General features: G+C 44.6%; 1 protein-coding gene and 1 non-coding gene across 2 annotated transcripts in view; both read right to left on the reverse strand.

Annotated features, from left to right (window-relative positions):
• LOC143293514 (uncharacterized) overlaps positions 1-23,842 on the reverse strand; it is a 43,037-nt gene that overhangs the window by 12,168 nt on the left and 7,027 nt on the right. The window lies entirely within an intron of this gene.
• On the reverse strand, positions 22,190-22,262 carry Trnar-ucu (transfer RNA arginine (anticodon UCU)). The gene has a single exon. It is a non-coding gene; the product is annotated as a tRNA-Arg (tRNA).

Here is a 23,842-nt window from a genome sequence, read left to right on the forward strand (position 1 = left end):
TACGCTGACCAGAAACCTATGGTATGTGATGTGACTTAATACCTGACTTCAGAAACCTATGGTATGTTGATGATGACATAACGCTGATTCTAGAATACTTGGTCATAGTTTATGTGACATTAACGACGACTTCAGAAAACTATTGTATTGTTGATTGACTTACGCTGAATTCAACAACCTTTGGTATGTGATGGGGTCGTTCCGCTTGATCTTCAGAAACCTGTTGGATGTGCTGTGACTTAACTGCTGAACTTCAGAACCTATGGTATGTGATGTGACTTAACGCTGAGTTCAGAAACCTATGGTATGTGATGTGACTTACCGCTGACTTCAGAAACCTATGGTATGTGATGTGACTTAACGCTGAGTTCAGAAACCTATGGTATGTGATGTGACTTAACGCTGACTTCAGAAACCTATGGTATGTAATGCGAATGAATGAATGAATGCTGTTTACTTGTGTTACGTTGCCGTCCCCATCAGTTTTTCACTTTGACATTTTGGGGGCAAATGACACAGTTCCGAAAACTATTTGTCTTGTCTTGTCTTGTCTTGTCTTGTCTTGTCTTGTCTTCCACACCTTTGGAATGATTATGGGGTCGTCCGTTTGGATCTGTCCGTTTCAAACAAAGCATGTTGGAGTGGTGGCCTAGTGATAACGCGTTCGCTCAGGAAGCAAGAGAACCTGATCGTGGGGGAATCGAATCCCACATCATCACTCGCCAGAATTTTCATTCCCGCCACTAGACATAGAGTGGTGGTCTGGACGCTAGTCATTCGAATGAGACAATAAACCGAGATCGCATGTGTAGCATGCTCTTAGTCCAAGTAAAGGAACCCACGGCAAAAAAAACCCCACGGCAACAAGAGTTGTCCGTGGGCAAATTATGTATTTAAAATTTTTAAAAAGCACTTTAATAGTAAAAAAAATAATAATAAAAAAGCACGAAAAACCCAACCAATACACACGTTCGCGTACAGAAAAAAGGGGTGTCACTGCACTGTGGCGACACGCTCTCCCCGAAGAGATCAGCCCGGATTTCACACAGAGAAATGTGCTGTGACCAAAAAAAAAAAACAAACAAACAAACAAACAGTAATACAATACAATGTCACATTCCAAAACAGAGGAATCCTATCCTCTCGCCAATGAGTGTCCGTGTCAGGACAGATAAACAGGACTGACAACCCAACCTTTCACAAACGGGCGGTTAGAAACAACAAGAGTCCAACTCGTCTGAATCGGAAACAAAATATTGAAGGTAACTTTATCAGGGCGTTGCGCTCCACTTACAGACCTTCTGACACACAGCCCGCAACACCCAGGGTGATGGTGGGCGTCGCTGCTGTCAGTGAAATCCAGCTTGGAAGTTAGATACGGTGCAAGATGTAGGCAGCCGTCAGTTCAAAGGAGAGGGAGACAGAAAGAATCCCGTCCGTGTCAGTTACATTCTCAAGAAACCTGTACGTTTCACACGGACGAGGTTGAACCGTTACGACTGGAACGGCCGTCTTCGACCATACTTCAATTCAATTCCTTTCAAAAAGACTTTATTAATCCAATTAGAAATTAGCGTGTGCAGTCACAGGCTCGTTGTAAACAACAACAACATAAAACAAACATGCGCATCATAAAAGACTTTAAAACTAGTCAAATAAGAACTGACAGTAGACTAAAACAAACCGCGCGTGCTCGTGCGTTAAAATAATTAGGTATTGCACAACAATGTACACAAATGAAAATCATCCTGCAAATAAATTGTACATATTCAAAACCACACACAGCGCATGCGCGTGAACACAATAATGTATTGCACAACGATGTAAACAAATAAAAACATCCAAGAAATAAATTGTTTGTAAAAGTAAAATGCACACACTGTTGGTGTGTTAGTTCACTAACCCCTCCTGACTGATCAACTTCAGCGAAACGAGAATAGTGCGACAGGCACTTGAAGTGTGACATGCACTTGAAATGCAGCTTGTGAACTTAATATACTAAGACGGTGTGACCGGTTTCGCTGAACAAAAATAATGTGATCTCAAAATCACCAGGTCTGAGTAAAAAAAAAAACGGTGACTGACGTCCACACCTCTGAGGTCAATTTTTTTTTTTTTATCTCTGTGAGGTGACAGCCATCCAGTGACGAGCCATACTTGTCAGTAGCGGTCACGGAGCAATCAAGTGACTTAGCAGCAGCACAGGTTCTCCTCTGGTGTGTGGTCTCCTGGCAAACTGATATCAGATCAAATTTCCAGGAGGTGTCACGGTGTCCGGACAGATCCTTATATTACGACCAAACATCGATATTTTCTTAGTGGACTGCCGACGCTGCGACTGCTGGACTGCGACAGACGATCCACGGTGTGGCTGTTCATGGGGGACGTGAAATATTTTGAATTTGTATTTTGTATTTCTTTTTATCACAACAGATTTCTCTGTGTGAAATTGGGGCTGCTCTCCCCAGGGAGAGAGTGTCGCTATACTACAGCGCCACCCATTTTTTTGTATTTTTCCTGCGTGCAGTTTTCTTTGTTTTTCCTGTTGACGTGGATTTTTCTACAGAATTTTACCAGGAACAACCCTTTTGTAGCCGTGGTTTCTTTTACGTGCGCTAAGTGCATGCTGCACACGGGACCTCGGTTTATCGTCTCATCCGAATGACTAGCGTCCAGACCACCACTCAAGGTCTAGTGGAGGGGGAGAAAATATCGGCGGCTGAGCCGTGATTCGAACCAGCGCGCTCAGATTCTCTCGCTTCCTAGGCGGACGCGTTACCTCTAGGCCATCACTCCACTGACAGGTCACTCTCCGCATTTCTTCCCCAATATCCACAGTTCTTTGCCCCTGTACTGTTCCGTTTTTTAGGCGGAAAAAGTTGTAAATTGGTCAATAACATTGTAATGTTTACCTATACCCTACATTTCTTCCCTTCTCGAAAGACATACAGAAGGCCAGTCAAAGAGTGGAAGGGGATAAATTTAGAGTATACATTACCATGTAGCTAACCAATGTACAACTTTTTCCGTCTAAAAAACGGAACAGTACAGAGGGAAGAACTGTGGATATTGCCGGAATAAGCGGCGTGGGAGTATTGCCGCTGAAACGGTACAAATAATGAGACAGAAAAAAACAAAGTTGCAGCAAGCAAGCACATTTCTCGTAACCCGCCAACGCCTTTTCCCCCATATTCCGTTGACGACGACAGCTGCACGTGGGCGTTTCGTCATCCTATTTCCACCAAGTCAGCATACACACACACACACACACACACACACACACACACACACACACACACACACACAAGAGATGAAATCACAAGAAGAATGCGTAAACAAGTCATCAGACAATGTCATTAGTCACGGCATCTTTCTTCCAGACACAGTGACAGACAGCTCACTTGATTACAGCCAACAGTCCTGCTTTGCTTTCTGTTCACTTCCTGTTCTGTTCCCCCTGCCTCGTGCTTTCCCTGGTTCACAGTACCGTGCTATTTTGGCCTCGAAAAGCTAAATGGAGACGGTTGTTGAGACATTTTGAGAAACTTGGGTGTGTGTGTGTGTGTGTGCGTGTGTCTGTCTGTCTGCTTGTCTGCTCAAGATAAAATGCGCGGTGTTAGAGACAATCTCTCTCTCTCTCTCTCTCTCTCTCTCTCTCTCTCTCTCTAACACACACACACATTCTGTCTCTGCCTATCCCTCTCTCTCTCTTTCAAACACACACTCTCACTCAACACACTCTCTCTCTCTCTCTTTCTCTCTCTCTCTCTGTCTCTGTCTCTCTGTCTGTCTGTCTGTCTCTCTCTCTCTCTCAAACACACACACTCACACACACACATACTCTCTCTCTCTCTCACACACACTCACACACACACATACTCTCTCTCTCTCTCTCTCTCTCTCTCTCTCTCTCTCTCTCTCTCTCTCTCTCTCATGAGAACGGCCACTCAATCCAGAACTAACACACCCATCACCAGTAAACAGAGGCACACTGTGACAGCGTGTATCCATGTAACCGCTGTGTTCCAGGATCAGAACGAATTCTCCTGCCCTCGGAAAGAGGAAGTGGAATGATTGGACAGGAATGGGAGGGGGAGGGAGGGGATGGGGGCTGGTCAACGAAGTGGCAACAAAATGCTTAATCCTGGGCAGAGAGATCTATGGTTAAGAAGGAGAAAAAAAACGAGAAAAAAAATAACAAAAACTTCACCACCATTTACGAGGTGGGACACAAGGATAGGAGTGAAGCTGAGAGAGACAGGGAAGACTGGTTCAGTTAACAGTTTCAGTTTCTCAAGGAGACGTCACTGCGTTCGGACAAATCCATATACGCTACACCACATCTGCTAGGCAGATGCCTGACCAGCAGCATAACCCAACGCGCTTAGTCATGCCTTGGGTGCATGCATATATATTTGTGTACATATCAGAGTGGATTTCAGTTTGCATAATTTTACCAGAGGACAACACTCTCGTTGCCATGGGTTCTTTTTCAGTCGGCCAAGTACGTGCTGCACAAGGGACCTCGGTCTATCGTCTCATCCGAATGACTAGACGCGCGCACACACCCTTTCGTACACATTAGTTTCCCCGCCCCCTCCACCCACTCAATTTTTTTTCCTACCCTCATCTAATATCACTTACAGTGAAAAGACGTTAAACTAAGGAACGAACGAACGCTCAGTTCGATTTTCCAGTCAAACTTGGGAGAAAGGGCGGGATTCGAACCCAGACCATCACAGACTCTGTATTGGCAGACAAGCGTCTTAACCATTCTGCCACCTTCCTCCTTCACAGCAGTAAACAGAGGCACACTGTGACAGCGTGTATCCATGTACCCGCTCTGTTCCAGGATCAGAACGAATTCTCCTGCCCTCGGAAAGAGGAAGTGGAATGATTGGACAGGAATGGGAGGGGGTAGGGAGGGGATGGGGGGCTGGGGGGGGGGGGCAACGGAATGACAGGAGAACAACAAAATGCTTAATCCTGGGCAGAGAAGTCTATGGTTAAGAAGGGGGAAAAAAAGAACGAGAAAAAAATAATACCGACTTCACCACCACTCACTGAGTGGGGACACAAGGATAGGAGTGGAGCTGGGAGAGACAGGGAAGACTGGTTCAGCAAGTGACAGGCGAGTCTCAGTTAACAGTCATCCGAATGACTAGACGCGCGCACACACACTTTCGTACACATTAGTTTCCCCCCCCCAACCCCCCTCCACCCACTCGATTTTTTTCCTACCCTCGTCTAATATCACTTACAGTGAAAAGACGTTAAACTAAAGAACGAACGAACGCTCAGTTCGATTTTCCAGTCAAACTTGGGAGAAAGGGCGGGATTCGAACCCAGACCATCACAGACTCTGTATTGGCAGACAAGCGTCTTAACCATTCTGCCACCTTCCTCCTTCACAGCAGTAAACAGAGGCACACTGTGACAGCGTGTATCCATGTACCCGCTCTGTTCCAGGATTAGAACGAATTCTCCTGCCCTCGGAAAGAGGAAGTGGAATGACTGGACTAGGAATGGGAGGGGGTAGGGAGGGGATGGGGGGGTTGGGGGAGGGCTAGTCAACGAAGGAAGTGGCAGGAGAACAACAAAATGCTTAATCCTGGGCAGAGAAGTCTATGGTTAAGAAGGGGGAAAAAAAGAACGAGAAAAAAATAATACCGACTTCACCACCACTCACTGAGTGGGACACAAGGATAGGAGTGGAGCTGGGAGAGACAGGGAAGACTGGTTCAGCAAGTGACAGGCGAGTCTCAGTTAACAGTCATCCGAATGACTAGACGCGCGCACACACACTTTCGTACACATTAGTTTCCCCCCAAACCCCCCTCCACCCACTCGATTTTTTTCCTACCCTCGTCTAATATCACTTACAGTGAAAAGACGTTAAACTAAAGAACGAACGAACGCTCAGTTCGATTTTCCAGTCAAACTTGGGAGAAAGGGCGGGATTCGAACCCAGACCATCACAGACTCTGTATTGGCAGACAAGCGTCTTAACCATTCTGCCACCTTCCTCCTTCACAGCAGTAAACAGAGGCACACTGTGACAGCGTGTATCCATGTACCCGCTCTGTTCCAGGATCAGAACGAATTCTCCTGCCCTCGGAAAGAGGAAGTGGAATGATTGGACAGGAATGGGAGGGGGGAGGGAGGGGGGCTGGGCAACGAAGGAAGTGGCAGGAGAACAACAAAATGCTTAATCCTGGGCAGAGAAGTCTATGGTTAAGAAGGGAAAGAAAAGAACGAGAAAAAAATAACAAAGACTTCACCACCACTCACGGAGTGGGACACAAGGATAGGAGTGGAGCTGAGAGAGACAGGGAAGACTGGTTCAGCAAGTGACAGGCGAGTCTCAGTTAACAGTTTCAGTTTCTCAAGGAGACGTCACTGCGTTCGGACAAATATATATATACGCTACACCACATCTGCTAAGCAGATGCCTGACCAGCAGCATAACCCAAACCGCTTAGTCATGCCTTGGGTGCATGCATATATATTTGCGTACATATCAGAGTGGATTTCAGTTTGCATAATTTTACCAGAGGACAACACTCTCGTTGCCATGAGTTCTTTTTCAGTCGGCCAAGAGCGGGATTCGAACCCAGACCCTCACAGACTCTCTATTGGCAGACAAGCGTCTTAACCATTCTGCCACCTTCCTCCTTCACAGCAGTAAACAGAGGCACACTGTGACAGCGTGTATCCATGTACCCGCTCTGTTCCAGGATCAGAACGAATTCTCCTGCCCTCGGAAAGAGGAAGTGGAATGACTGGACTAGGAATGGGAGGGGGTAGGGAGGGGATGGGGGGCCTGGGGGGCGAGTCAACGGAATGACAGGAGAACAACAAAATGCTTAATCCTGGGCAGAGAAGTCTATGGTTAAGAAGGAGAAAAAAAATCAAGAAAAAAATCACACCGACTTCACCACCACTCACGGAGTGGGGACACAGGAGTGGAGTGGAGTGGAGCTGGGATACACAGGGAAGACTGGTTCAGGAACTTGACAGGCGAACAAAATACTTGAACACAGTCTCCGGTCAAGGAGAAGAACAAATCCTCCCCACCATTCAAAGACGCATCGTCGCAGGAAAAAAAAACCAAACAAACGAGTCAACGATATACAGCTGGATGAGGGGGGGGGGGGAATGTGTGTGTGTGTGTGTGTGTGTGTGTGTGTGTGTGTGTGTGTGTTTTGGTTGTTTTTTTTCTCCTTCCCCGGGCCATACAAGCCATCCCACTGTGAGCGATTACGATCTGAGGTGTTGTCCATGGACTTTCACGGGCTGGGGGTTGAGGGGGCGGGGGAAGGGAGGGGTGAGGAAGGAGCGAGAAAACAGAACAGGGAGACGTTTCGGACAACTCAGGTAAGAAAAGGAGTCCGCCGGGAGGACGTGGCAGGTGGGGGGGGGGGGGTCCTGTCTGGCAGACTGTTCTTTTGTTGAGTCGTGTGGAGCGTGCCCTATAAGCTGGGGGGGGAGAAGGATAACTCTGTCCACTTTCTTCCCCCTGTCACTGGGACTACAGAGCCCGCTGTGTGTCATTTCATGGTGCTGAGTCCAGTCAGGTCAGGTCAGCTTGTTTGCTGCTGTGCTGACCGCCAGGGCCATGGTCACACTTCGGTGATTTCAACAACAGCAACAAAAGTATAGCTGGAATCAGTCGCGTGGCACAGGTACTTAGTTTCAGTTTCTTTAAAAAAAAAAAAAAAAGGCGTCAATGTGTTCGGACAAATCCATATACGCTACACCACATCTGTTAGGCAGATGCCTGACCAGTAGCATAACCCAACGTGCTTAATCAGGCCTTGCGTGCGTGCTTACCTATTTGTGTACCAATCAGAGTGGATTTCTGATACAGAATTTTGCCGGAGGACAAGACTCTCGTTGCCATGGGTTCTTTTTCAGTGCGTCTAGCGCATGCTGCACACGGGACCTCTGTTTATCGTCTCATCCGAATGACCAGACGCTCAATTTGATTTTCCAGTCAAACTTGGAAGAAAGGGCGAAAGCGGGATTCGAACCCACACCCTCACGGACTTTTTATATTGGCATCAGAGCGTCTTATCCATTCTGCCACCTTCCTCCCGCAAGGAACTTAACGAGACCAAGAGCGTTAGACACCCAAAACAAAAATAATCAAGCATAGTAACTTCCATTACAAACTAAAGCCATTGAAGCTTTCCCGTGAATGCCCAATTTCTTCAGTTGCTTTTGACACAGCTGATCTCACAATATTCTTTTTCACAGACTGGATACAAGGACAAACTGTGAAGGGGGAGAACTCAAGACCCTGAAGTAGGACTTGTTTGTCGGCCAAGTTAAGTCTTGCTGTGCTTGTGCCCCAGCGTTGATACTTCTCGTTCTCTCTCTATTCACTTCTTCCTCCACCACTCGTTTATTATTCATTTTCTTCACTTTATTTATATCTCAGCATAGGTTTGTTCAAAACTTATGTATATTCACGTCTTCTAGTTATGATGACATCCGTCACATATTCAGTATGCATATGTGTCATGACAGGACTTTATATAAGATTTTCTTGTTGTCCTGTTCATCGATATCTGTGTTGTATTGTGACATGTTCCAAATAAAATACTGTTTAAACCAAGCACGACTGAGGTACCATTTAGAGACTGGCCCAAAACAGACAGGAGTGGTGGTTCTTTGTTGCTGCCCTACATGCCAGAGGGAATGTTGGACAGTAAGTAAGTAAGTCCGCAATGCAAGGACAAACGTGAGTGGACCAGTGCTCGTTGTAATCTGTAATTTCCTGTCGTGTGGTCGAACGAGGTCAAGAGCAACTAATTCTGAACAACAAACTTCTTCTTCTTCTTCTTCTTCTGCGTTCGTGGGCTGCAACTTCCACGTTCACTCGTATTTACACGAGTGGGCTTTTACATCTATGACCGTTTTCACCCCGCCATGCAGGCAGCCATACTCCGTTTTCGGGGGTGTGCATGCTGGGTATGTTTTTGTTTCCATAGCCCACCGAACGCTGACATGGATTGCAGGATGGTGGGGGTGCACGGTTCAGTTCTTGGCCCTTTTGCCCACTCTCTAACCATCGGGAAACTGATCAGTGAACTGACGTTCTTTCGCTGGGTGACACTGAATTGTCTTGTCACATGAACGCGAATCTACGTTGTACTTATTTAAGAACAAGACAGAAGAAACCTAAGAGTCGTGATGCAGCAAGATTAAAACATAAATGAATGGGGGCGGGAGGGGGGGTGATGGTGAAACGAGTCGAAGGGAACACAGCAGTACTTTTCTACCGACTGCCATTCGGAAGATTCATTCAGTTGGGGATGTTTTCACTCCATTAAAAACCCACACAAAATGTACTGGTGCTTACTTTTAAGTGTTGCTCATATTTTCATGAAACATTCTCTCTCCCTCCCTCTCTCCCTCTCTCTCCCTCTCCCCCCTTTCTCTCTCTCCCTCTTTTCTCTCTCTCCCTCTCCCCCTTTCTCTCTCTCCCTCTCCCCCTTTCTCTCTCTCTCTCTCTCTCTCTCTCTCTTTCAGATTCCACCTTATATCTACCCAGTTTCCCCCCACCCAACATTCACCCCTCCCCCTCCAATCCTAAACGATAACACTCGAATGTAAAAAATATCAATACTTTAACAAAATGCCTACAATCACCAGTATGTGTGATGGGACATTATACAAATTCCTTCTCTCTCCCTCACACACACACACACACACACACACACACACACACACACACACACATACTTGAAAATAGCCAAACACTTCACACTCAGTACAACTCTCAATGTAAACAAAGGCAAGCTACACAAGTTTCAAATGTTTCACCCTCGAATAGAGGGGTTGGTGTGGAGAGATAGGGGTGGAAATAGAGAGACGGGGAGACTGATTCAGTTGAGTGGCGAGCGATAAAATACATATACAGAGCAAAGGATACCCCGTTGAAGAAAAATACCAAAAACTGCTCTTCCATTCAAGGACGAATTGCGCCGTAGGAAAAACAAGTAAAGCATTTACAGCTGGGGAATTTTGTTGTTGAAATCTCCTGTTGTTTGCCTTTGAAATGCGTCTATCTTTTTCTGTTGACAAGTGTCACTCATTCCAAAATCAGTTCCTTCTTTAACTGAATAAATAACAAAATCTTCCTCGTTCTCAGTGCCTTACCCTGTCTCTAAACACCCTCTTTCCTTCATCATGCGACTCCTTTACTCTCTCTCTCTCTCTCTCTCTCTCTCTTTCTCTCTCTCTCTCTCCACCAGGTGATAAATATATTCTCCTAAACTAAAGGAATGTTATAATGGCTGTGCCATCTTGCTTATTTTCCTCACGTTTGACAACCATGTGTTTTGTTGCTTCTTTATTTATTTATCTATTTATTTCTCTCTCCTTTTTTTTTGCATATTTTCTAATCTGTTTAGACAGGTGAATGCTAAAACCGCAACCCGCGCTTCAGTTTATTCCTCCATTATAATTATTTACTCTCCTTCTTCGCAGGACGACACAGGCCTTGCTTGAATGTCTCCTGGGTGAATTGGATGAATATGGCTGTCACCCTAAATCTGTGCTGTGGAATGCTCTCCGCTTTTGTGGCCGCTTTAAAGCGATACCCTGTCACCTGCAGCGAAAAGACGGGGGGAACCCACAGAGCTTTACATGGACCGAACGTGTGCAGAATAATTCGGTTCTCCCTCCACTCACAGCCATTCGCGGATCGTTTGGACAGTTCGCGTATCACGTGCCCTGTGAACGTGCGATACGGTCCTTTCTTGGCTGTCGTCCTTATGGGAGTATTTTTAGTTTGTTTTTGTTTTGGTGTGTGTGTGTGTGTGTTTGTGTGCATATGTGTGTGTGTGTGTGTGTGTGTGTGTGTGTGTGTGTGTGTGTGTTTATATAGAAATAATGATTATAATAATAACAATGTATGATAAACAGTCGTGCTCGACTATGACTACCAGAACAGCATAGGAGGCATCTTCTGTCCTGACTATTTGGGCTGAAGTTTGATTTTAGTGGAGAGAGTCTTGCCAAAGTTTCTCTCTCTCTCTCTCTCTCTCTCTCTCTCTCTCTCTCTCTCTCTCTCTCTCTCTCTCTCTCTCTCTGGGCCAAGACGGTTTTAGGACAGTTGGCGTTGGGATGATTCCCAAAGGCCAACAAGCCCCTAAGGCTGCAGCACTAAGAGCCAGTGCAAACTTGCCTCATGGTTTCAGAGTCATAGTCCTTCGCAAAAGACGAAGCTGTAAATGACTTCTCATTGCAGTTGAGAAACCATTGATGATACGACACTGACTACGCTGCTGGCCCAACTGTAAGCTTATGTCAGTCAGTCTCTGATATAAGCCGAGCGTTGGACCAGCAACAACAATAACAACAACAACAACAACATCATCATCATCATCATAAGGATAAAAATAAATATAATAATAATAATGATAATAATAATGATGATGATGAGAATAATAATAATGATTAGAAGAAGAAGATGAAGAGGAAGAAGAACACAGTACTCATACGGCGCATACTCCCCATAATCATCTGATACATTCTCAGTTTATTAAACGAAACCTAAATAAAGACTGTTGATTGACTGACGAACCCTTTTGGGGACTTGATATTTCACTGCTCCCAGTTCCGTCACACACAGTCTGAGATTATGCCATTTTAAGTCAGAAGTATGGGTCAAACGCTACACCATGAGAACACTGGCTGCTCTTTCCATCCTAAACGTGACCACAAGTTGGTCATCTCAATCCCAGCAGTTGCTGAAAACTTAGCGACAAAACAGTGAACGGACTGAGTTACCACCCTTTACTATTTGTTAATCATTCGTTCTCCTTTCCTCATTGTTTATCAATTTCAAGTCAAATTACCAAGTTGTGTACCATGTGAACGGAGAGAGTTACCACTACTTACTGTTTGTTAATCATTTGTTACCACTCTTTACTATTTGTTAATCATTCGTTCTCCTTTCCTCATTGTTTATCAATTTCAAGTCAAATTACCAAGTTGTGTACCATGTGAACGGAGAGAGTTACCACCCTTTACTATTTGTTAATCATTCGTTCTCCTTTCCTCCTTGTTTATTAGTTTCAAGTCAAATTACCAAGTTGTGTAGCATGTGAACGGAGAGAGTTACCACTCTTTACTATTTGTTAATCATTTGTTACCACTCTTTACTATTTGTTAATCATTCGTTCTCCTTTCCTCATTGTTTATCAATTTCAAGTCAAATTACCAAGTTGTGTACCATGTGAACGGAGAGAGTTACCACTCTTTACTATTTTTAATCATTTGTTTTCCTGGCCTCATTGTTTATTACTGAATTTCAAGTTGTGTACTTTGTGAACGGAGAGAGTTACCACTTTAACTGTTGTTAATGATTGTTCTCCTTGCCTCATTGTTTACTGATGACAACGCAGAGCCGAAATCCATTCACAAATCCCCAAAGCTTAGTCCGAAAAGTTTTCGTTCCACAAGAAAAGGTGAGAGACTTATCCCTACATTAAAATAAACGCACGATTAAGACTTTCACAAACACGTGATATCTTGGGGAGAGAGAGAGAGAGAGAGAGAGAGAGAGATTTCTTTTTTGTCAGCAGACTGTATTCTTGGTGCTGTGGCACGTTGTTTTTGTTTCGGTTTTTTTTTTCATATTTTTTGCCTTGTTTAAAAGAAAGGAAAAATCCAGCACTGAAAATGGACTTTGCGTTTTTATTTTTCATATTCTGTTGCTGTTGTTCGTATGTTGCCGTCGTTGCTTTGCTTTTTATATACAAAACTTGTTCATGTATTACTTCCCGAGATTTATCTACATTTATTTGTACTCGTAGCAATGATGCTTCTTTGTTTTGTTTTTATAATTTTTATTTGTTGATGTTTTATGCTGCAATTGTTGTTATATATATATATATATATATATATACAACCTGCCTTTTTTTCATGTATTACTTCCCGACATTTATCTAGACTTTTTTTCTCTTTATTTTTGTACTGACAGTAATGATGCTTTTACTGCTCTCAGCGTCGTTACAGATTAAAATCTTTTGCATTCAGTCTTTCAAGTCTGAACATAAAGCCGACTCCTTTCTAAAAAACGGCCCCCACCCCACTCCCTCACCCGGCAATATAGCTCCATATCTTCCCCTTCCCTTTCTCTGTGTCACGCGGAGTCAATGTCCACGCCTTGTTGTCGTCAGCACTGCTCGTTCCGTGTTGAGGGGAAAAATGTGGATATTCTCTCTCTCTCTCTCTCTCTCTCTCTCTCTCTCTCTCTCTATATATATATATATATATATATATATATATATATACATACATATATATGTACATATACATATATATATACATGTGTGTGTGTGTGAGCGTTTTGATATGTTGGTTTCTGTGTGTGTGTGTCTGTCTGTCTCTGTCTCTCTCTGTCTCTGTCTCTCTGTCTGTCTGTGTGTGTGTGTGCGTGTGTGTCTGTCTCTGAATCTGTCTCTCTGTCTATCTCTCTCTCTCTCTCTCTGTGTGTGTCCCTGTGTGTGTCTCTCTGTCTCTCTATCTCTATCTCTGTCTCTCTTTCTCATGTTTATTCATGTGTGTTCTTTTGATGTAGCCCTACCGCCCACATCCCTCTTTTTTCTTTTTTTTTTTTTTACACCGCAGGGCTGGGTGGAGAAAAAAAAGCACATGTTTTGCTTATCCAATTACCCTGGTAAAATAGAATTTCGTTTCGTTTCCTCTCTCTCTCTCTCTCTCTCTCTCTGGGAGGGGGCATGTTCTTTTTCCTCCTGTTGTGCACTTCAGTTGTATTTTTGTAAAGCTCTGAATTGTGACTCTGCATACACTGAAAGCTCATAAAAAAAAAACTCATCGAGCATACTGATCTCAAAAGCTGTTTTGAAAAAAAAAGGGGGGGGGGAGGGTTGCGGGGGGATTGCTTATACGTGCAGAATGCACAAGAGCATGTCCGTGTCCAACACACACACGCGCGCGCGCGCGCAGACAGAGAGAGAGAGAGACCTTCAGAAGATGAACTCAGCACGCAATTGTTCTTCTTTTTTTTTAATATGGGTAGGGAGCATTGAATTGTTGTCAGAACACACACACACACACACACACACACACACACACACACACACACACACTCAAAAGCTGAACTCAGCACGTGATTCTCGTTTATTTCGAAATGAGCACGCGTCATTGCCTTGTTCTCAGCACACACACACACTCTTGTCTTATCTCGTCTTGTCTGTAATCATGTGGTAATCCCTTAATCCCTATACAGGGCAACAATCCTCACAAACACACACACACACACACACACACACACACACACACACACAGCCCCAACGAAAGAGAGAGAGAGAGAGAGAGAGAGAGAGCGTACACACACACACACACACAAGCGCGCGCGCATACACACACACACACATACACACACAAGCGCGCGCACACACACGCACACACACACACACACACACGCACACAACGCCCTGGTCATGCCTTGAGATCCCTCGCTAGGTTTTGTGTAAAGCAGTGTCATAGAACAGAATGAATAAAGCATATAAAATGTTTTAAAGTGAAAGATAGGCAGAAGGCAGATGATTGAGCTTATACAAGAGCACACTTCGTATAACCCCGAAAACGAACTCTAAGCACTGAGTGAATCAGACCTACAGGAAACTGGAAATCCAGGCTGGAAAATCCAGGCCAGGCAGATTTGCTTCAGTCAACATCAACAAATGGTTTCATATAAGTCTGGGGTGCGTAGGTGTGTGTGTGTGTGTGTGTGTGTGTGTGTGTGTGTGTGTGTGTGTGTGAAAGCGCACGCACGGGCGCGTGTACATGTGCGTGGGTGTGTACTAAATCTAGCTAAGTCATCAAGACATCGAAAATAGGTCAAGCGCGAATGGCTTTTGATTTCTTCGCTGTGTGAACATTTAGGTCAAAACATGCAGTCCAAATGCTGTCATCGGTGTTACTCGTTTTTCTCTCTCCGCTCTCTCTCTCTCTTTTTGCACAGCTCTTTTTTCCGATCAGAGAGGGGTGAGTGATGCATAAGTATGGTCGGACTGTCTGTCTGTCTGTCAGTCTGCCTACCTGCCCTATCCTGAGGGTCCCGGGTTCGAATCACGGTAACGGTACCTGGTGGGAAAAGGGTGCAGATTTTTCCGATCTCCCAGGTCAGCATATGTGCAGGCCTGCTAGTGCCTGAACCCCCTTCGTGTGTATGCGCACGCAGAAGATCAAATACGCACGTTAAAGATCCTGTAACCTATTTCAGTGTTCGGTGGGTTATGGAGACACGAAAATACCCAGCAAGCATGAACCACGACAGAGTCATCGGCAAGTCGATGTTGGTCGTGTAACGGAAAGAAGAAGAAGAAGTCTGTCTGTCTGTCAGTCTGTCTGTCAATCGGACTGTCTGTCAGTCTGCCTACCTGCCCTGTCAGTGTGTCTGTCTGTGAGTCTGTCTGTCTGCCATGGATGATAGAGTTGTATGGTATAAATGGAGTGTTGACGATGCGCGTTTGTTTCTGTTTATAGTGTTTTGTGCCTTGTGTTTTTGTTACTGCTTGCAGATCAGTCTACAACAACATCCGTCTGTCTGTCTGTCTGTCTGTCCGTCCGTCTGACCCTCTCTCTCTCTCTCTCTCTCTCTCCATCACTGACAGTCTGCACTACCAAAAACATTGTGTTGCCATCATCAAAAATGCAGCCATTGCCTTTCCTTTCTCACCGCCCCCCCCCCCCCAACCCTCCCCACATCTCCCCCCACCTCCCTCTTTCGTTTCTTTGCCCGTCTCTCTGTCTGTCCCTCACCCCCACTCCCCCATTCCTCGTTCGTGTGTGTGTGTGTGTGAACTCAGAACTCATTGTGTGTGTGCGTGTGTGTGTTCGTGTGTGTGTGTGTGTGTGACTGTGTCTGTGTGTATGTGTGTCTGTGTGAACTCAGAACTCATTGTGTGTGTGCGTGTGTGTGTTCGTGTGTGTGTGTGTGTGTGTGTGTGTGTGTGTGTGTGAACTCAGAGCTCATTGTGTGTGTGTGTGTGTGTGTGTGTGTGTTAAACAGATCACGTTTTGTCCATACACACCGTTTAATCAAAAGGGAAAGTGCCTTTGTAACAACATGAATATTCTGTGTAAATTAGTACGCAACTTCACTTCATGACTTTACGAGTATCCCTCCTTCTAAAGGGGATGTGGCCTTCAGGAATGAACCATCAGAGTCTGAGTGTGAGTCGGAGTCAGAGTCTCTCCCCCTCCCTCCCTCCCTCTTTCACACACACACACACGCACACACACACACACACACACACACACACACACACACACACGCACACACACACACACACACACACACACACATATATATATATATATATTCTATTGCTATTATATTATTAATATCGTATATCATTATTCATATTATCATATTCATATTCATATTTCTCTGTCAATGCAGATGATGATGTTAGCCAATATTTCCATCGTAGGAAATTCCATTAAGTTTCACCTCCGAAAACGGAGTATGGCTGCCTACATGGCGGGAGGGGGGCGGAGGGGGAATGGTCATACACGTAAAAGCCCATTCGTGCACATACGAGTGAACGTGAGAGTTGCAGCCCACGAACGAAGAAGAGAAGACATTAAAGTTTCAGTTTAAAGGAAGCGTCGAGCATGCGGACTGATCCAGTATATGCTACACCACATCCGTTCTTTAAGTACAAAACATTCATCCTATCTACATATCTATATCTGCGCAAACCCTGAACACAACCGCATTCTACTGAAGCGCGGTCAGTAGTAAAGAAGTTCTTTCAGTCAACGTTGGTGGCAGTCTTTTGATCAGATGTAAATGGCGGACATAAACCTGTTGCCGTCATTGTCCGAGATTCAACCGGCAAGGGAGGTTAATACCAGTTAACTGTTTTCACCCAGTCCGCAGGGCTTAGTACTTGCCTCCTCTTGCGTGTCTTCGGCAGCCAATCTGACAGAGCCCATCCCTCTCCTGACTGATCGGGTTTTCTTGTCTGGCTTATGTCCCATATGCGGCAGGTAGTACTAGGTTACATGTGGCGACGCGCTCTCCCTGGGGAGAGCAGCCCGAATTTCACTCAGAGAAATCTGTTGTGATAAAAAGAAATACAAATACAAATACCAGTGGCAGAGGAGAACCTCTAACCTGACTAATTTTTGGGTTGGGGTGGGGACGGGAGGGGATCAAGCAATTGATCTGATATTCTAGTAATGATATAAAGAAATATTAAAACAATATCAGATTCACTAATCTTATCACCAATGTACAAGTGCAAAAAACAATCAAGCAGAACGTTATGAAGATTTTCCGACATCACTTAAGAAAAGAAAGCTACGCTGGTATGGCCATGTAACAAGATCCAATAGCCTCACTGGAACAATCCTCCAAGGAACTGTTGAGGGAGGGAGATAGAGGGGAAGACATAGAAAACAATGGACTGACAACACTGCAGAATGGACAGGGAAACCCATATGCAGAGACCCAGGCTTTGAGGAAGGTGGCAGAATGGTTAAGACGCTCAGCTGCGAGTCTGTGAGGGTGTGGGTTCGAATCCCGCTCTCGCCTTTTCTCCCACGTTTGACTGGAAAACCAAACTGAGCGTCTAGTCTTTTGGATGAGACGATAAACCGAGATCCCGTGAGCAGCAAGCACTTGGCGCACTGAAAAAGAACCATGGCAACGAGAGTGTTGTCCTCTATTTTAAAAATATCCATTCTGACAGGTACACAGATATATAAACGTGCACTCAAGGCCTGACTAGCGCGTTGAGTTATGCTGCTGGTCAGGCATCTGCCAAGCAGATGTGGTGTAGCGTATATGGATTTGTCCGAACGCATTGACGCCTCCTTGAGAAACTGAAACAGAAACTGAATTGACACACAACCGACAGACCTGGAGGAATCTGGTGAACAGTTCTTCTGTGCGGTGCCCCAATGACTCTTCACGTGGAACAGGAAGAAGAAGTATATTCAACACGCTTTAGTCACTCACAGACACGACTGCAGTCTACCCAGTACAGTTTGCCACCTTACGAAAGGCAGATGTACATATATTATCAGCCGGGTCGTCAGTCGTATCACCTTTAGCTGGTTTTCTGTCTTTTCTGTAGTGCTTTGACAAGGTGATGGAGTGCAGAAAGTTGCGTGATTTGGGGGCGTGCAAGAGATTCCAGAATAATACGTGTCCTGATTTCTGTGAGCAAACGGTTGTGCTGTTATGCTTGCTCTCTCTCTCTCTCTCTCTCTCTCTCTCTCTCTCTCTCTCTCTTCAAACGCGTGCACGTATGCACATGAGTACATACACGCACAATACATACATACACACACAAAAAAACATATTCACAGAAAGAGACAGACAGACAGGGACGGACACAGGCACAAAGGCGGACAGAGACATGACCAAAGGCAGACAGACAGAGACACAAGACAGACAGCGTTGTTTGCAAGCAAATAATTTTCGCAGATCTTGCTTATTCAGAGACTAACAGTCAGGGGCAAATATATCGCGCACGCTTCACCTCCACACATGCACGTTATCCTATCATATGACAAAACGTTCGTTCACTAACCAACTGTTACGCCCAGTGAGTTATGTAACACGTGAAGAAGATTTCCGGTGTGGCAGAAACGATTAACTCTCTCCATACGAACGGCGAAAGAGACGACGTTAACAGCGTTTCACCCCACTTACCATCATCAAAATATTGCAAGCGGAAGGCTCTTATACTGAAGAGGTGAATGTTGACAAAGAATACTACAATTCTGACGACGGAAGCTAAAGCTTGGGTCATTCAGACACCCACTGGACATCCGAGGGGTCTGTGTAGAGGAGAAGAGAGGACTGGCCGTACTGAGTGAGTTAAAGACCCAATGACGTACGCAGCTGGCCCAATGCACTGTTCTGTAAATGTCAGCCTTGGCAGGTAACATTTTACCAGTGCTGAATTGTATTAATCCTGTACTTTGTACTGTCGTCGCCGAAAAGAAGAAAAAAACTTTGACGCATGATGACAAATATCGCGATTTACTCGGGTCTGCTCCACAATTATTCAGTGCTACTTTTTTCTTTTCAAACGCGCGCAAGATTGCGCGTACGAACGCAAGCACGTGAACACGCTCGCGCACATACTCGTATACACACAAGAGTTTATGACACGAAACGTCGTTTTTATCTTCATCTTAAGGTACCTTTGATTTTAAACCATTTTTTTACCATTTTAATCGAGAAGAGTTCCGAGTTCGAATTCTCTCTCTCTCTCTCTCCCTCTCTCTCTCTCTCTATCTATCTATCTCTTGTGTGTGTTTGTTTTTCATTTTGTTCATTTTTTTCCTATGCATTTTACTAACACCATGCTTGTGCCTGTATGTCGTGTGTGTGTGTGTGTGCGCGCGCGCGCGCGAGTTTGTGTGTGTGTTCATTTTTTCTTCTTTTTTTCTTTCTCCTCTGTTATGTATTTCTACTAACACCATGCTTTAATCTTATTTAGTATTGTGTAGTGTAGACCCTATTCAGGGAGGGGATCTATTGTCCTCGAAATAAAGAATTCTCTCTCTCTCTCTCTCTCTCTCTCTCGCTCTCGCTCTCATAACTTTCTCTCTCAACCATTACTCTCACAACGATGCAGCCATCGTCACAAAAGCAGACTTTGATGAAACTGTATCTTCGAATACAAGGAGAGAGAAAAAAATAAAATGAAAATGAAATACAAAGATAAGAGTCTTTCAAGCTCATGATCAGACAGTAAATCCATCATGTTGTATAAACCCTGAACCAAACAATCAATTTGCAATTCGGAGTCCTTAGACAAGGCACTCAAACAGTTTCACGTTGAAACACACAGACACACACACAGAGACACACACACGCGCGCGCGCGCAAACGCACCTGCGTGAAGCTCATCAATCAGTCAAGTAATCCATCAGTCATTCTACGTTTACAGGGCTACAACGGTTACAGATGTTTCATTTATTCTTTCTTTCTTTCTTTCTTTCTTTCTTTTGGGCGTTGCTATTTCTGTTGCTTTCTTGTTGTTGCTGTTGTTGCTGTTGCTATTACCATTGTCGTAGTTGCTGCTGTTGTTGTCATTGCTGTTGTTGCGATTGTTAATGTTGTTGTTGTTGCTGTTGTTGTTGTTGCTGCTGCTGCTGCTATTGTTGCTGTTGTTGTTTTTGCTGCTGCTTTTAATTTTATTGTCTTTGTTATTGGCGTTGTTGTTGTTGCTCTTGGTGATGCTATTGTTATTGTTATTGCCGCTGTTGTCGTTGTTGTTGTCGTTGTGGCTATTGTTATTGCCTTTGTTATTGTTGTTATTGTTAGTACCGTTGTTGCTGTTCTTGTTGTTGTTTTTTGCGCTCTCGGCGATAGCACTGTCCCTGGCGGTAGGCTGAACTAAAAACAATGTGAACTGAACTGACCCAAAGGGCCAACTTCACACCGAACGTCAATACAAGACCCCAAACACTGTAAGTGGTCCGAAACCTCCAAGAAAATAACAAGAGAAACGTTAACATTAATACGTTGTGAGAGAGCGGCCGTTTCTGCTGTGCAGGACACACACACACACACACACACACACACACACACACACAGAGGCATGCATGCACGCATGCACTACACACGCACACACACACACAAACACACACACACACACACACACTACACACACACACACACACACACACACACACACACACACACGCACGCACGCACGCACACACACACACACGCACGCACGCACGCACGCACGCACGCACGCACACATACACACACAGGCATGCATGCACGCATGCAACACACACACACACACACACACACACACACACACACACACACACACACACACACGAGGAGCATCCTAACAGCCACAGGGCGTTCCTGATTTGCCCTCTGGTATCTATCTTTTACGCGCAATACAATAGACTTTATCGTGCAAGGGGGTCAAAAACAGACCACTTCTTACATAATATACACTCCCCTTCAGTTAGCAGACTGGTCTGGGCGAAAGGAGCGAAACCTTCTCTGTGCTTGTTTTGCTGTTTAACCCCTTAAATGTTGAACGTTCCTGAAATGAAGTCAGTGTGGCATCGGTTTTTAACACCAATAGTTGCTGCTCTTTGTGAATTTCGTATTCTTGGCTGAACAAAGGTTAATGTCTTCTTCTGCGTTCGTGGACTGCAACTCCCACCGTTCACTCGCACGTACACGAGCGGGCTTTTACGTGTATGACCGTTTTTACCCTGCCATGTAGGCAGCCATACTCCGCTTTCGGGGGTTGGGGTTAATATAATTCCCAAGGGGTAGAAAGTCCGAAATACAGAATGACGACTGGCTATCCTGACCTGTAAGCTGTGTCTTGTATCTATTCGTCAGTTGATTAAGATGTCTGTCTTGCTGTACAGCGAATAATTATTCTTGAAGCTCAATGCGCTTTAATCAGTGCTTTGCATCAGAGAGATGACAGTCTTTCACTGACGAGCATACTTATCACCAGCAGTCAAGGGGTTAAAATGACAACGACAACAACAACAAAAGCAAGGGTTTGCAGTTTTCTAGCTAAGTACATTATAATGATAATAATAATAATGGATACTTATATAGCACACTATCCAGAAATCTGCTCTAGGTGCTTTACAAAAACGCTTTGTTAACATAAAACATTACATCTATGTTACATACACACACAAAAATATGACTACACACACACACACACGCGCGCACACACACACACACACACACACACACACACACACACACACACACACACACACTGCGTACATACATTTTAACTCTCTCCATACGAACGGCGAAAGAGACGACGTTAACAGCCTTTCATCCCAATTACCACCATCAAAATATTGCAAGCGGAAGGCTCTCATTATCACACAAGACTATCGGAATGTTGCTCCTTGAGAGTGAGCAAGTGAAAGAGAGAGGGATGGGGGTTGGTGGGGTGGGGGCGGGGGGGTGAGGAGAGACACAGATCGAGCGTGCGAGCGAGCGAGTGTTTCAGTTTTTCAGTTTCAGTTGCTCAAGGAGGCGTCACTGCGTTCGGACAAACCATATACGCTACACCACATCTGCCAAGCAGATGCCTGACCAGCAGCGTAACCCAACGCGCTTAGTCAGGCCTTGAGGAAAAAAAACAACAACGGGGGAATAAAAAATCATCCCCGGCAGGATTCGAACTTGCGACCTCTGGATTAGAAGTCCAGCGCGCCATCCACTGCGCTACGGGACTGGGCGAGCGAGTGGAATAGAGAAAGAGAAATGGAACACGAAATGAAACAGAATTTTATTTTACCAGGGTATTGAGATAAGCAAAAATGTACACGCTTTTTCAAAGCATCCCCTCGGGATAGGAAGAGAGACAGACAGAAAATGTTCAATGAACGAACAAATGAATGAATGAATGAATGAATGAATGGATTTGTATTGACGAAATAAGGAAAACAAGTACATTAGGCTTTTTCATACTGCCCACGTAAAAATGTTTAAAAAAAATTTTAAAAAAAGCAAAAACCACGCGAATCGAAAACAATAGCATTACAAAGGGAATTTTCCAAATTACGTCAAACGACAAAAAGAAGAGGGAGAGAGACAGAGATGGGGGGTGGGGGGGTGAGGGTGGGAGGGGGGGGGTGGCGAAAGAGGCGTGGGTAATTTCGTCATACGATTTTAAAAACACAACCAGTTGATAAAGTGTGCAGAAATTGCATGTGACAGTTGACTGACAATATATGTGTGTTTTGTTTTTGTTTTATTTGGTTTTGTTATTCTCTCTCTCTCTCTCTCTCTCTCTCTCTCTCTCTCTCTCTCTCTCTCTCTCTCTCTCTCTCCTGCCTCTCTTGTTCTCTCTTGATGGTGTGGTTTTCTGTTGTTTTTTGGTCTTTCTTGCCCAAAGGCTAGATGCAAAACAACAAACAAAAAGAGATCTTGCTTTCATCTTCCATAAAAACTTCTTTGATCAATCAGATTTTCTCTCCCCTGATGGGTAAACAACATGGGAGAGAGAGACACACACACACAGAGAGTGAAAGAGAGAAAGTATGTGTGTGTGTTGGAGAGAGAGAGAAAGAGAGAAAGTATGTGTGTGTGTTGGAGAGAGAGAGAGAGAGAGAGAGAATGTATGTGTGTGTGTTTGAGAGAGAGAGAGAGAGAGAGAGAGAGAGAGAAAGTATGTGTGTGTGTTTGAGAGAGAGAGAGAGAGAGAGAGAGAAAGTATGTGTGTGTGTTTGAGAGAGAGAGAAAGAGAAAGTATGTGTGTGTGTTGGAGAGAGAGAGAGAGAGAGAGAGAGAGAGAGAGAGAGAGAGAATGTATGTGTGTGTGTTTGAGAGAGAGAGAGAGAGAGAGAAAGAATGTATGTGTGTGTGTGAGAGAGAGAGAGAGAGAGAGAGAGAAAGTATGTGTGTGTGTGTTTGAGAGAGAGAGAGAAAGTATGTGTGTGTGTTTGATAGAGAGAGAAAAAGAAAGTATGTGTGTGTTGGAGAGAGAGAGAGAGAGAGAGAGAGAGAGAGAAAGTATGTGTGTGTGTTGGAGAGAGAGAGAGAGAGAGAGAGAGAGAGAAAGTATGTGTGTGTGTGTTTGAGAGAGAGAGAGAATGTGTGTGTGTTTGAGAGAGAGAGAGAGAGTATGTGTGTGTGTTTGAGAGAGAGAGAGAGAGAGAGAGAGAGAGAGTATGTGTGTGTGTTTGAGAGAGAGAGAGAGAGAGTAAATGTGTGTGAGAGAGAGAGAAAGAGAGAGAAAGTATGTGTGTGTGTTTGAGAGAGAGAGTAAATTGTTGTGTGTGTGTGTGTGTGTGTGTGTGTGTGTGTGAGACA

Source organism: Babylonia areolata, chromosome 19 (genome assembly GCF_041734735.1).
Source record: "Babylonia areolata isolate BAREFJ2019XMU chromosome 19, ASM4173473v1, whole genome shotgun sequence".
NCBI classification, from domain to species: Eukaryota; Metazoa; Mollusca; class Gastropoda; order Neogastropoda; family Buccinidae; genus Babylonia; species Babylonia areolata.